Source organism: Schistocerca nitens, chromosome 6 (genome assembly GCF_023898315.1).
Source record: "Schistocerca nitens isolate TAMUIC-IGC-003100 chromosome 6, iqSchNite1.1, whole genome shotgun sequence".
In the NCBI taxonomy this organism is placed as follows: domain Eukaryota; kingdom Metazoa; phylum Arthropoda; class Insecta; order Orthoptera; family Acrididae; genus Schistocerca; species Schistocerca nitens.
In genome coordinates this window covers 731343292-731359597 of record NC_064619.1, presented here as the reverse complement: position 1 = coordinate 731359597, position 16306 = coordinate 731343292, and positions in this window count along the sequence as shown.

Below are 16306 nucleotides of genomic sequence, written 5' to 3'. Positions count from 1 at the left end.
GTCGGCAGGACTCAGCAGGACCAGCCATACCTCTGTACAGGATGGCGACTATGGGCAGGCGGTGGGCGTTATGGAATAATAGAGTAATTTTTAGACAAAGGCCATTTATTGGCTAAAGCATGTTGAAAGGGGAAACATAGGCCTAGGGAGGTGAGGGTGAGCCAGAGCTTACAATTTTGCGAACATTGTTCGCGAAGCTACCGAAAGTGGTTGTCTGCCAAAACTAAGTCCACAGTGCCGCAGCACCGGGAGAAGCGGGAGATGTTCAGTGCTACAGGGAGCGCATCCGACTCGCGGGTGAGTAAGAATACAAGAGAGCGGGCCCGCCGAGGGGCGGCCGGGTATATTCGACGCACCACGCGGCTTCCTCCACCCTGATTGGTCAGGACCGAGCAAACCGTGCGGGCGGCATGGAACTTTCCAGAGCGTTGCCTGCTAAGCGACGCCTGGGCGGCGTTACCTCGTAAGCACATGAGAGAGGCGCGTGATCAAGGTGCCCTTTCTCGGTGCTGACTTCCTGTTACTAGACCGTGGGTCGAAAGAATTTACAGGCAGCTAACACTGCCGGCCGTGGCTTGGCCGTAATGAAAAAATGAAGTTACCGGTTTGAGGCTCATATAATAAAGTAAAATCCCTTATTGTCTGGCTCATCCTTTACATTCCTCCCCCTTCCGTGGGAGCGGAGAACGTACGTGAATTCGCTCAATGTAATTATTATTTGAATGTAAACAAATTTATCTTGCAAAAGGAAGTGAACATCACTTGATTAAGAATGGCCCTCACGGAAGACAGCAGGGGTCTTAACCTATGGGAGGGTGTAGAGACTCTAAAGACCTCCTAGGGGTCGCAAGGGGACATACACATGCCAACAATATTGTGTGTATACAAGAACCATCATAAAACATCATAAAACATCATAACATCATAAAATATCAAATCAAAATTAGAACAGAACATAACAGTGTGAGTTAGGTAAACATGTGAAGTGTTCTTGTTGCTAAGTTGAAGTAAAAATGTCTTTTTTTTTGTTAAAATGAGTTGAAAATATAAACATATCACCACTGATGAGTCACGGCGACGGCGAGTGGCACGAGGCGGCGTGGTGTGTTGTCCTCAGCGGGCAGCGTGCAGGCTGCCGGCGGGTAGGGTGCGTGGCCGTGGCCAGGTCCGTGCACTGGAACTCAGCGCAGGGGGGGGGGGGGGGGGTATGAGGGGAGGTCCACATGTTTCAAAACACAGTTGAAATGGGAGTTACCACTAAGGGAACACTTCACTACACTACACTAGTTTTTCAACATTAGGTGATATTACCATTGCACTCTTAAAACTAAGGAAGGGCACATGCCTGATGGGTTCTTGTTTTCTCATTTTTGTTTAGTTTAGTTTGTGGCTGTTTGCCATTCATTTAAGTGTGCCAACAGGCGAAGGTAAGAAATTTGTCCTTTTTTCATTTTTTAGCAAGTTATCAATTGACGATAGGAGGTGATTATTTGATATGTTAGACAAAGCTGGCAAGTTAGCTGACAAGGAATTCATGAATAAGCTTTCAGGTACAAAAAAAAACATAATTAAAGAGGCGCGAATACTAATTGAGTAAGCCATAGTGTCATGAAAGTTTATTAATGGTGTTCCAACAGGAACCGTTTGCTGAAGATCTGCGCGGAGGCTACGTCAGAGTAGCAGCTGACTGCAAGGCCGAATCTCGCGCTACGTCAGAAATAAGCGCGGCAGATAATTTCCAAGGCCAGCGCGGCGTCAGATCTGCACGCGGCAGCTGAGAAGCGAAGCCGAGAAGGCTACGACTGTCAAATGCCTTACGCAGGGAGCACGTGCTCTGCGCAGGAAGCAAGCGTCAGGTGTAAGAGCGAGAGAGAGATGAAGCATACCGACGCTGTCCACTGCGCTGTCTGTACTTTACACACTCTCTACATGTTCTCGGGCTCCTGCGCCCGAGGAGCTTATTTATGTGCTCCAAAATGAGAAGTGACAAATATTAATGTCACAAAAGGGGTATACTGCTACTGAAAAAAAGGGAATAGATGTGCGCAATCGATTTGGTTTACTCAACGATGATCAACAAAACAGAAGTGGGAGTACTCGTGACATCACGCTATTCCACAGCATTACACACAACATTGCCATTACTTAATGACAGTTTTCTTGTGGGTAGAAGTACCATAGATCGGTTGGTATGGAGATGCAAACGAGAGCATAAAGGAATACCAGGGGATGCTTACATTCATTTTGCTACGAAATGTAACTGGAGGATAAGGAAGTTTTGTTTGAAGGAAATATTACTTTGAACTTTTGCTTTTATTGCGGTTTTGCCATGTCTTGTATCACTATGAAGTGTTGCCAATTGCTTATGTCAAATTACTTATGTCTAATTACTTGTGTCCAATTACTTAAGTCCATGTATTATCTTATTGTTGTTCATTTTGACTGTTTTATTACTACCTATTTAGAGAATTTTGCTAAAGTTTTGCCAGCACCAGTAATTTAGTATTTGTATCAACCTAGTGTTTCCATGTGTCGCTGTGTTACTATATTGATGAGGATAATCATTTTGTAGGATTTCAAGTATGCTACAGTAAGTTCCCGAGTACTGCCAATTATTTGTTTATTAATAATAATGTCTTAGGTAAGAAATGGTTTTGGAAGAGTAGTTTAGGATGTAACCATGCTTTATTTTAATTTGTATTTGAATGTTTATCTGGAGGGACATACCACATGCCTACCCACGTGATAGATAACGTAAACGGAGTGAATCACACCCACAGTACGAGCAAGCTTTGGCCATATACCTAGTCAGTTGGATGAACAAGAGAACCACACCCGCAAGGGCACGTACCTTACGTGACGCGGCTGGCACCCGCGCGGTCCCACTTCTGACACCATTTGTTCGTCAGGATAGAAGTCAGGAGCGGAGGGCGTTGTAAAATGACAATTAATTGAGTGGAATGGACCCAGTTTATTCTTGTAATGATGGTACAGTGGTGCCTAGGTAGGGCTGAGCAGCCCCAAGAGGGGTTGCCGTCTGCTCATCAGAGAGGCAGAGGCTAGAGGAGCGACTACCCGGGGCCGAGGTCAGAAGCAAAGAGAGCGCGGAGCTGTTTCCAAGCCGCCCTCGCCGCTCCCGGCCGCGTCCCCACGTGATCACACGATTAGTCTCTGATTGGAGGATTGATTCCGCCAACGCGCCTTGCTAGTAGCGTACCCCCGTCAGCGCAACCAACCCGTGGGACTTGAGTCTGACCGAGGAGCATGTGGCAGGAATGTGCCGACCATGGTCTTCCGGCCAGCACCTTCCACCACAGTATGCCCAAGTCGGCTACGGCCGAACATTATGCATTGAAAATTTATTTAAATAAAGTTTTGTCGGCAATGATCCCTCTTGGGGGGTCTCCTCCCTGCACATCCTTTCCCCTTCCGAAGAAGGCTCTCTGGATGAAAATGAATGAGCTTATTCTAATTGATCATTCCATTTAAAAAATATATGAGCATTATGAAGGGTCCCATAACATAGTGATATCAATATGTGCAAAAGTTACAAAGTGGCCTGAAGGGCCTGAAGGGAGGCTCTTGAATAACAAACTTGTGAAGTTGGTGCGACGGCAGTGGGGCGGCGCCATGCTGTGAATGTGTGTCGGCGGTATCAGTGGTGGTGGGTACCCAGGCGATGATGAGGAGCACCGGAGCACAGCACACTGAAACACTCCACCCTCGTGGGGGTGAGAGAATGCTCCCAGGCCTAACAGTCACAAGGGGGTTTTTCCCCGTAATATTACTTTGATTTCTTAAATCTAGGATTGCAATGGTAATTGCCCAAGTGGGTGAGTGAGAACATTACAAAATGACAAAAATTTAAAGAGAAAACAAAATGACTTACATGAGGGTTAAAACTCGACAGTTAAATGGTGATTCCATAGACTTTACATAGAAATACAAATCCATTACAAAATTAGTTCATTGACCTGCCTCCTAGACTACAACTTAATTCTAAGGGGGGGGGGGTCATGCCTTATCGCATGCACCAAGGTTGGCAGGTAGTTTCAGGTGTGATATTCACCTTCAGGTTGTGGGGGTGGTACTACTTCTCGGAAGGAAGTGAAACATTTGCAAAATCCTCTTTTACAGAGTATCCAGGATACTATAATCAGAATCATTACAATGACGATTACTGAACCAGCGCTGGGTAATACAACGGTGGTTAATCGCTTGGTTTGGTGCCAATCAGCAATATGTGAGGCCACTCGATCAAGAGCAACTTGGTTGTGTTCCTGGGTAAGGAGATGATTGATCGATTGGAGTAGATCTGAATCATTGGTATCCGGTAAATTCTTTAGCTTCTCATGGTGATGGAGTTTAAAAGAGAGTTCAGGAAGGTATAAGGTAAATGTGGGAATGGTGACATGAAAGGTAGAGTGCGATTGAGCTGATATCCTCATAGGAGCAGCGTATACGTCACATCTTGAACTATTATACACTAGGCCACTATTATTCAGTGTTACCCGGTACGATTCAGTCTCTGACATTGAACGGTGGCACACCAGGGTGGCGGTGACAGTCTGTGGAACAGCGAACAGAAAACTGTTGCCAACAGGCTGAATTATCGGTTGATGAAGTGAGACTAGAACACGAGGACATGGAGGTGTAGTAGTTTCAGCTAAAAACAGTGACATCTCGCACTCAGTAGTGTTAGTGTGTAAAATTAGCGTGGAGCATAAGTAATGTGTTGTATGGAAGCAACTGGATAGTTCAGCGCGAGAGAGAGTGGCGTGAGTTTGTCGATCCCGACTAACTATTAAAAATTCTTGAGTCTGCCAAACAACATGGTGGTGAAGGGTAGCCCAAGAGACTGGAAAAGTGTATATTTGATAGCACTCGTATTCGCAATTTGCGCACGTGATTGGCAACCTCATTCGCATCCGAATACCGTCCGAATTACGGGTAAGTCGGACCTCCAACGCAGCATAGTAAAAGGGGAGGTTGCTTTCCCGCACGGCATAAAGCATTTGTTTAGGGGCCAAAATTTGCGACGACACATTGTGTAGGATGTGCAAGAAGGGCTCTGAGGGTAACAGATGTGGACTGAGCTTTCCTTGCAGTCCGAGTTGAATGGCCGAGTGTAACATGTGCACGTGTAACTGTGCTGTGTGTATATTAAATAAAAGAATCTGCGTGGTCTTCATAATGTCCAATGTGATAGTTAGATTACGTAATCCCGAGTGAAGATGAGTCCACTCTTGGTTAAAGGATTGTTCAAGTGCACCATAGTGTCGTGTTAATCTGTCGGCTACAACTTGTATTTGTCTAGTTGTGGCTAACAGGTTATTCTCAAGATGTGTCAGGCGCACCTGTTGATGGACCAACACTTCGTGATTAACTTGTGTTTCCGAAAGCGCTTGCTGTGTGTCCAAATCCCAGCGTTTTGCGTCTGTTTCGTCAGGAGTCCCAAAGACAGATTTTAATAATGTACCTCCAACGGGCAACCAGGCTCGTTTGAAACGAGGCAGTGGTACTGCATCCCTAATACTGTTCAATTGACTTCGAAGGGTTGAAATAATTCTAGTCACTTCCCACAACGATCGGAGAAACTCATGTTCCTTCGTCTGCGTCAAGAAGGTTTCATATTTTGACAATTGCTGAACTGTATCATACACTCCTGGAAATGGAAAAAAGACCACATTGACACCGGTGTGTCAGACCCACCATACTTGCTCCGGACACTGCGAGAGGGCTGTACAAGCAATGATCACACGCACGGCACAGCGGACACACCAGGACCCGCGGTGTTGGCCGTCGAATGGCGCTAGCTGCGCAGCATTTGTGCACCGCCGCCGTCAGTGTCAGCCAGTTTGCCGTGGCACACGGAGCTCCATCGCAGTCTTTAACACTGGTAGCATGCCGCGACAGCGTGGACGTGAACCGTATGTGCAGTTGACGGACTTTGAGCGAGGGCGTATAGTGGGCATGCGGGAGGCCGGGTGGACGTACCGCCGAATTGCTCAACACGTGGGGCGTGAGGTCTCCACAGTACATCGATGTTGTCGCCAGTGGTCGGCGGAAGGTGCACGTGCCCGTCGACCTGGGACCGGACCGCAGCGACGCACGGATGCACGCCAAGACCGTAGGATCCTACGCAGTGCCGTAGGGGACCGCACCGCCACTTCCCAGCAAATTAGGGACACTGTTGCTCCTGGGGTATCGGCGAGGACCATTCGCAACGGTCTCCATGAAGCTGGGCTACGGTCCCGCACACCGTTAGGCCGTCTTCCGCTCACGCCCCAACATCGTGCAGCCCGCCTCCAGTGGTGTCGCGACAGACGTGAATGGAGGGACGAATGGAGACGTGTCGTCTTCAGCGATGAGAGTCGCTTCTGCCTTGGTGCCAATGATGGTCGTATGCGTGTTTGGCGCCGTGCAGGTGAGCGCCACAATCAGGACTGCATACGACCGAGGCACACAGGGCCAACACCCGGCATCATGGTGTGGGGAGCGATCTCCTACACTGGCCGTACACCACTGGTGATCGTCGAGGGGACACTGAATAGTGCACGGTACATCCAAACCGTCATCGAACCCATCGTTCTACCATTCCTAGACCGGCAAGGGAACTTGCTGTTCCAACAGGACAATGCACGTCCGCATGTATCCCGTGCCACCCAACGTGCTCTAGAAGGTGTAAGTCAACTAACCTGGCCAGCAAGATCTCCGGATCTGTCCCCCATTGAGCATGTTTGGGACTGGATGAAGCGTCGTCTCACGCGGTCTGCACGTCCAGCACGAACGCTGGTCCAACTGAGGCGCCAGGTGGAAATGGCATGGCAAGCCGTTCCACAGGACTACATCCAGCATCTCTACGATCGTCTCCATGGGAGAATAGCAGCCTGCATTGCTGCGTAAGGTGGATATACACTGTACTAGTGCCGACATCGTGCGTGCTCTTTTGCCTGTGTCTATGTGCCTGTGGTTCTGTCAGTGTGATCATGTGATGTATCTGGCCCCAGGAATGTGTCAATAAAGTTTCCCCTTCCTGGGACAATGAATTCACGGTGTTCTTATTTCAATTTCCAGGAGTGTATAAAGCACGGTCTTCCTCTTCTAATAATGTTAAGTTGACATCAGCCAACACAATAGCATAATGTGGAGTATGCACCAGATTGTGACGACGTCCAAAAAGCACGCCAGATGTGGAAGGGTAGACGTGAAATGGAGGCGCCTTAACGGCGACGACGACAACCATTGAGATTAACATGCTGCCCATTGCGGATGATAAATTGACAGCCATTTTAACGGAGGTTGCTTTCAGCTTCCAATGTTGATAACGGTCGACTGCGAGAGAAAGTATTAGTGACCCTACAAATAAAAATTTCCTGGCTTACTTGACGAGTAATTCAGAGATGACAGAGGGGGTACAACGTTGTAGCAATAATTACCTGGCAAGTAGCGACGGCGGACCCGTTCAGTCACGCTTACTGACGAAGAAGGCCACGAAGTAGAATCACGGCAGGCAACCAACAGTTTGGCAGCCGTGGGGGTAGCAAGGCGGCAAGACAATGGTGTAATTCAACACCGAGTATCCGCTGATCAATCATGCATCAGCAAAAAAAGACGCTGAACGCAGAGGCAGTACTACGCAGCGCAGACTAAGCGTAACTCGCTGGAAAAAATTTTTCAACCTGCTGTGGGACGAAGGTCAAGTGTCGCTAATTAATTTGAGATTTTGTACGAAGAAAGTTTTTTTTTAAGTGAATAAAATGAGAAGGAATCCTGTGATCGCGGTGTAAACCTGCACAGCCTAGGCACCTCCCATGCATTGGCCACTACGCAGGGGCACCCACCACGCTAAGGTTCGACACGGCGAGACAGGTGAAGTACTTCATAAATTTCAGAAATAATATTGATTGGTTTTTCAGCTGTAGAAAACCCGAATGAGGGTAGGACAACTCAAGTTAACTCAATAATCATAGGATCTTTACTTACAGAAATGGTCAATACAATAGAGAGATTAACTGTACTGAAGTCGGAAATGAATGTTAGCGAGAGCGAGTCTGTTGCTCGTGAATACAGAGGCTGGGCGTGAAGCAGTGGAGGCGGCGCAGCGCAGCTTTATCAGCGCTGAGCCGGCAGAGTGCTGAGCTCAGATAACAGCGTCGGAGAGCGCTAGTGGCTCTGCGTCCGAGACTAAGACATTGTAAGTGCAACTTAAAAGTAACAGTTTATTGCAAAGCAATAATAAACGAATAGCTGATGTCACAAAGACGTTTGATTCCATTTTAACAGAACAACTTAAGTGTTCAACAGGTAAACTGATTACGTTGTTGATTAAAAGAAACTGCTACTGAACATAACGTACATACGTACGTGCTTCCCTTTCCCCTTCCGAAGAGCGGAGGGCAAAAACCATAAAAGCCTTGTTCACGTACTTAGTATATGACAATAGAGGTCTGGTAACATCAACAAGTTACACCAAGGTAGTGTGGAGTGTAAGTTGTGTTGTAAGTTGTTATTGGGCATATGAAGTGTTGTGTAAATGTGTGACTAATGGTAGCTGATGGCGGATACGAATTGAAGGCCAATAAGTGCTATCAGAGATAGTTCCAGTCCAGAAACAATGAAAATTAAAAGGTGATACCGAATATGACAAAAATAACGTATAACCATAAGGTGTACTAACATTAATCATAACTATAAATTGATAACAATAAAACATGACATTGAAGTAATAATAATTGACAAGAAATAAAATAAAGGGAATATTTCCCGGACATAAACTTCCGAATCGGATACGAAATGCGTCAGGGGATGTTGTTTTTTTTTTTAGTCGGTTGACGAAGTGCATAAGGGACTACGTCAGTAGAATCCGACAGTGTGTGTATATAACAACATTGTTCTTGAAAGTGCAGTTTGCACTGTCAGATGGTGAAAAGCAACTAATCCGTTCAGCAACGGAAAAGGCTGCCATCTGGGGAACGGTATCTGAATCTTTGGCAGAATCCGATGATTTTGCAATGGAATTGCCCTCTAGAAGAAAGTGGCGTTGTATAAAATGTAATAAAAGAGCGTCTGGGGCTCAGTTCATTTGTGGTTGAGTGCCAAAGGCGTAGTGTGAGCGCAAATTGTCTCACGGTAATTGATGTATGAATTGTTTTGTGGTCAACCGAGGAGCCTAGGATTCGGTGACGTGTAAGTACAAGTTCACGGTGCGTATGAGCTACCTGCGAGTGACTCGACTATTAAGTTCAGCAGTGCATTAGTGCAATCTGCAGACTTGGCTTGATGATTATATAATTTGCAGGGCAATGGAACAACCTGCGGACAGTGCTAAGGCAACCTGTCTAATAATTGAGGGGTAGGCAGTGCATTGGAGCTATCTGCGATACCGTGGTTCAGCGGGCCTAAGGGCGTCCGTCTGACTTAATAAGAATTAGTGTAGGCACATGGGTTTCCTGCGATACATGTAATAAAAGTATCAGCGGCGTTATTAGCGACCTGCTGTACTAGGAAAATGTCGACTGTTCAAGCAATAAAAATAGCTCTGAAGCTAGAATAGCATACATGCATAAATAGCGTCACTTTTTGTGCGCGCAGTACATAACACTACATAAATTGAAAATCATGAACTATAAATCACTAGCGCTAGCATAATGACATAATTAAACACAATGACATACATTGACAGGAAAATAAAAACACAATGATGTATAATAATAACGCTGTAAGTAGTCGGAACGCTCAACGTTAACATGTAACACTGCCCACCTGGGGCTGGCTGCTAGGCTGCGTGTGTGTCAGTTTCAAAACTGACGACAACAAATTGAACTGAAAGGACAACTAGGCACAGTTCCCGTAGCGCTTACATCACCGGCTAATTAGAGGCTAAGTACGTATCTCACAATGGATCATCGGCCGATATTTTGGGGCAAGACTGCAACAAGGGAGAGCAATATCTCGGTGTAAATGGTGGTAAGATTAAAAGACCGGTACTGTCGGAAGAGGGTACCTAACATGTTGTAGGGGCCTCCTCATCGACAGAAGAAGGAAAACAGGATAGAACAATGACCACGGCGGTAGAGTAAAATAAATGGGGAGGGCAAAAATAACTGCGTAGCAACCAAGGAACAATCGCCCACCGATATACGGCAGCCCGGACGATTGGTCGATTGTGCCTCGTCAGTAGCGTGAAAAACCCGTGGCATTGTATTGGTTTGCCCAATCTGGCCTTGTCCAAGGAAGATAACGTTAAATGTCCTCATAGTTCGATGTGTAAGAGGGTTAGGGCTGTAGTTTGTAGGTTATACAATGAATCAAAGCAGTAGTGAAACTTCACTTATAGGATTGGCAGACTAAGGTATGCAGAATAATGTAAATCGTTAAGAACTTCGTGTGATTTATCCAGCTAATGTGAAACAAAACAAGGAAAAGAATTTAAACAATGAATCACATCTACTTAATATTTATGTTAAGATTTATTGGGATGTTTGAATGAATTTTGTTTGTCGTGTCTTCCGGCTGCATGAAAGAAACCAGCTTGGAGCTGTTAGCGAGCGCGCAGCGCACGCGTAGGTGCGGAGTAGGCACCGGCACGTCAGCGGTTATGTGAGACGGCGTGTAGCCGCGAGAGACCGGCCGCTACTGCAGCGACAAATATCACGCGCTTAGCGTGTACCAGGAATAATGATGAATTAGAAATTGCCAATTATCTAGAATTAGAGTTTTTTTTAAAAAAGGCTGTTAGTTATATAAAATGATGGCAAATATATTGTAGTCTGTCATACACGGACGATAGGGCAGTAATTTGCGGTTTGTTTTTGTAACTACTAGGACGCGCCGCGTGTTGAGACGCTGGAGGCGGCAGCGCACGTGGTGATAAGATACGTCATCGCGCGGAGCGCTGTTACTGGCTGAGAAAAATGATGGCCGCTGGCCAGTGCTTGGCGTGGAGAAGGGACAGCGCTGAAGAGAGGAGGGGAGGCGACAGCTGATGTGTTGCCCCGCCAACAGCTGGTCCCGTAAACAAAGCGTACGAGGCGTATGCATTTCAAGTCCTGGCTTTATCTGTTCCGATTACTTACGATTAGCTGCAGCAAATACAGAACTACGACATATAGTACAATACACTAGACGTCAACGTAACAAGTATTAAGAAAAGCTCGGAGTAAAAATACTCCACATGTACTGGTTTGCCAAATAGATGGCAATAGAAGACATTGAAGAATATTATTCGGAGTTAGCAGCCGCGGTTCTGCCAACACCAAGTGTAATGGTTGCATTTGAAGCAAGTCAGTTGCGTGACGTCTAATGCGTGGCATTGCTTGCAAAACATAAAACATAATCATACATATGAAAATGAGCAAAAATACATGACAGGACTGGAAATTGACAATTGAGAATGGCTGGGAACTCCGTGGTGGTCAGGCACGTCTTGCTTCCAAGTCCCTGGAGAAAATGACTTAAACTAATCTGCAATAAAACATAACATAAAACTCTAACTAGGCGTGATTAATCACGCGACCTCAACCCATAAGGGTGTCGATTCCGCAAAGGGTATCTACAACCCTGTGGAGGTAATCTCCTCCGTTTTTTCTTTCGTCTTTGTTCCACTTGAGGTGGAGGTGACACAGGCGGATCGGGGGCTGCGACCTGTTGTGGTGACACAGCTCTACCGTGGTAAGGCTGCAGGCGGTCAAAGTGCACTATCACCGTACGATCGGTTAATTGCAGTTCTGCATTGACTGGTGAGGTCAACCGTACAATCCGATACGGGCCTTCAAAGCGGGGAGAGAACTTTTTAGTTCGTCCCTTTTTGATTGCCGGGTTTCGTAGTAACACTAAATCACCTGTTTGATAAGTCGGTAAAACAGCATTTTTGTTCTGCCTGTGCAACTGTTTATTAGTAGCTTTGATATTATTCCTCTTTACCTTATACCAGATCGCTTTTAGCCGGCGGGCTAAACCTTTTACTTCCTTTATTTCTACACCTTGAGGTAATTTGTCTATTTCGAACGGCGAATTCATCGGCCGTCCAAACACAGCTTCGTAAGGGGTATACCCCGTGGATTCATGTATTCGGGTGTTGTATGCAGAAGAAATATACGGTACATATCTGTCCCAATCAGCGTGCGTTTTTGCAACATAATAGGGTAACATTTTACAAATTGTACGGTGTACGCGTTCAACGCGACCGTTAGCTTTAGGATGGAAGGGAGTTGTACGCCATTTTTTGATTCTTAACAATTTACAAACTTGTACAAATAAAGCAGACATGAAATTGGTTCCTTGATCCGTTAAAATGGCATCATGACTTCCAAAAGGTAGCATCACACGATTTACAAACTCTCTCGCCACAGTTTCAGCTGTCATGTCGGGGAGGGGAACCAAAATTAGATAACGTGAAAAGTGATCAATAACAGACAAAATGTATTTGTTACCTTGTTGCGACTGTGGAAAAGGACCTTGGAAATCTAAAGCAAGAATTTCGAAGGGTGAAGATGCCTGAGGAAGTGTTTGCAGCGGCACTCGCGGATGCCTATTTTGTGCTCGTTGTGCACACGGCAGGCAAGATCTTACATACCTGTCCACGTCACGTTGTCGGTATTGCCACCAATAACGTGTCGCAATTCGAGCGTTCGTAGCGCGTTTTCCGCTGTGACATGCTTGGATGGTATCATGACATTGCCGTATTATACGTTGCTGCAAGCATTCCGGTATTACCAAACGATTTCCATGGGGAGTTCTTCGATACAAAAGGTCGTCTATTACTTCAAATTCTGGGAAGGTGGCGTATTTTTGACATTGAACGTCCACCTGCTGTGATTCTTTTAACTCTTCAATTGATACCTCATCTGATTGAATGACACGCACTTTTCTACTTAACGCATCAGCATTTTGATGCAACTGACCAGGCTTGTGCCGCAGTTCAAAATCATATTCTGACAGTTTCATGGCCCAGCGCATAAGTTTGCTGCTAGGGTCTTTAAGATTCAATAACCACTGCAGAGCAGAGTGATCGGTAAGAACTGTAAACTTGCGACCATAAAGGTAACATCTAAAATAATTAATTCCAAAAAGAAGGGCAAGCAATTCCTTTTCTGTAGTACTGTAATTACTTTCTGTTTTATTCAGTTGACGAGAGGCATACCCAACGGGTTTTTCCTCACCATCTTGCACTTGGCTTAGGACACATCCTACAGCAAAATCAGATGCGTCACAAGATAAAATAAAAGGTTCAGCGAAGTCTGAGTAAACAAGTAGAGGTGAACTAGTTAAAATAGTTTTCACTGTTTGAAAGGCGGTCGAACATTCATCCGTCCAAACAAAAGGAGTATCCTTTTTCAACAATTTAGTAAGTGGTTTGGTAATAGTAGCATAATCTTTAACAAAACGGCGGTAATAATTTGCAAGGCCAAGGAAGGATTGTAATTCCTTTAAATTTGTTGGAATAGGAAAAGTGTCTACTGCTTCAGTTAATCGTGGATCTGGTTTGACTCCGCTGGAACTGATGACATGACCTAAATACTGCACTTGTGATTGAGCAAAAGAACATTTTTCTAATTTTAAGCTTAAATTAGCATTTTGCAAGCGCAACAGCACACTGCGTAGATGTTCAGCATGTTCAGCAATGGATTTTGAAAATATAATTATATCATCAAGATACACAAGGCACATAGTAGGTTTCAACCCACGTAACAGCAGATCTGCAAATCGCTGAAAGGTTGCTGGCGCGTTGCGAAGCCCGAAAGGCATCCTTAAGAATTCATATAAGCCACCAGGAACTACAAAAGCTGTGTTAGCTCGATCTTGAGGAGCAATTGGAATTTGATGATACCCACTGCGCATGTCTAATGTTGTGAAGTACCGGCAATTGCCCAGACGATCGAGCGTTTCATCGATCCGGGGTAATGGATAATGATCTGGAGTAGTAACTTTGTTTACTGCTCGCATGTCTACACAGAGGCGATAGGATTTTTCTCCGTCTATAGATTTCTTTGGAACGACTACAATTGGGCTAGACCACGCACTAGAAGAGGGTTGTATTATTCCTGCTTCTAGTTGCTGTTGTATAGTTTCCTCTACCACTGACTGAAGATGGTAGGGAATTCGGTACCCTTTTTGAGCTATTGGCCTAGCATTTCCGGTTGGAATCTCATGTTGGATTAGATCTGTTGCTGGTAAATATTTCCTGTCTTCAAACAACCATGAATACTCATTCAATACTTCATTTATTAGCTTTTGTTCATGCAATGGAAGGTGACTAAGCTTAGCTCTAAACTTATCTGTCAGATGTGACGTGATTGTCAAAAGGTGTTTAGAGGCGGCAGCAGCCTTTTTCTTTTTCAGAGAAGGGGTTCTCTTTGACAACTCATCTTCTGTGATAACCTGTAAGCTGGCTAATACTGTACCACGCGGTATTAAAGCTTGCTTGTGACTAAAATTGTCTAAACACACGGGTACGCAATTTTCTTTCTGAACTTGCTGTGCTTTGCACCGGCTACGTTTTACGTGGACCTGCATCTGGTCAAGAGTTTCATTCTGGCAGAGTTGATCTACCAAGAAATGAACCTCTTCGGATTCACGTATCCCGACAGGCACCCAAAGGATCTTTCCTGTGCCTTCTGGTATCTCCACGGGATTATCGGCTTTTAGCATCGTTACGGGAGACTCCGAAACTTGGGAAACGGATCCTTTTTTCCCAGCTCCGCCCGCCCGCAACGTGCAGTCACGTCCAAAACGGTGCACGTTGTCGCCGAATTGGACGGTATTTAACCTATAGTCAATAACCCCCTGGAAATGACGCAGAAAGTCACTTCCCAGGATGATGTCGTAATCCGTGCGCCTGTTCCATACAACCTCCATCGTAAAAGCATATTCCGTGGAGTCCAACATGAACTCAACGCAACAGCTGCCTTCAGGTTTCACTATGCCGGGACCAATACCACTGATATGGTACCGCGGCGGTTGCAATGTTCTTTTATCTCTCTTCGATAAAAATGCCAAGCTGATTTGTGCGCCTGTGTCAATTAGCACGCGTATTGGATTGCGGCCTCTAACACCATCGACAACCACGCTTGCCACCTGTGTGATTCCCTTATAAGCTAGGGGGGTCACTATTTTTAACGGGGGCCGGGAGGGGTGGCACTTCCTGCCCCGCGGCCGTTTCCAGAATTCTGTGATTGGTTTGCATTTCGCCTGGAATTTGCAGGCGGTTGTGGCCTACTATTTGGACAATGCACGCTTTGGTGACCCATGTTCCTGCACTGATGACAATATGGCACGCGACATTGCTCTGCCACATGTCCTTGTCTATTACAGCGCCCACACTTAGTATCGTTCGAAAAGACACGTCGGGGCTCGCTTTGCCGCGCGGAGACGGCCACAAATCGGCTCGCCTCCTCTCTCAAGAGTGCTAATCGCACGGCTTCGTGTAAGGTGCGGGGGGAAGAACCAAAAAGTTTACACCTACTTATGGAGGACCGTACCGTATCATCCGGCTTACTTCACCAGTAAATGCGGAAATTCAGTTAGCGGAACGCACAGTGATCGTTCATTTTGACAGATTGAAACTGTATAAAGGACCCGAGCCACCCCCACCTAACAGTGAAACCGGGTCTATTACGCCAGTAGTTCCACCCAAAAAAGCAAGAAAGAAGGTAATACAACCGCCTATACAGCAACGTAGATATGCTCTAAGGTCAAACCCCTATGATTTGCGTTCCTGAAAGTAGGTCTGGAATGGTATGTAAACAGTTGGAAAAGTCCTGCATGCAGCAAGAGAATCAATTGACGGAAAACACCGTCGTTACTATGCATTTATTGAAGTTGTGCATGCTAATTATAAGTGGACATAAGAATTGGCAACCATTGGTAATAGAATGTATGATGTCACATGTTAATGGAAGTGATTGAAGTTATGTAATCATTTTGTCATTTAACGTCTCCAGTAATGTTATCGTAGCAGTCGAGAATTAAAAACACAAACATTCTTTAATCATGGAATTAAGGGGAAAGTGGTCCTCTCTCAACAGAACAACACATGAAGAGTCATGCACCACCCGCAAGGGCACGTACCTTACGTGACGCGGCTGGCACCCGCGCGGTCCCTTAGCTGTCTGTGTCGTTTCTTCACTTTTCCGTTCCGCGACATAGTCTGTTCTACCCACTTTCATCTTTCCACTATCAACAGAACCACCCTTGAAGAGACATGCACCACCCGCAAGGGCACGTAGCTTACGTGACGTGGCTGGCACCCGCGCGGTCCCTTAGCTGTCTGTGTCGTTCCTTCACTTTTCCGTTTCGCGGCATA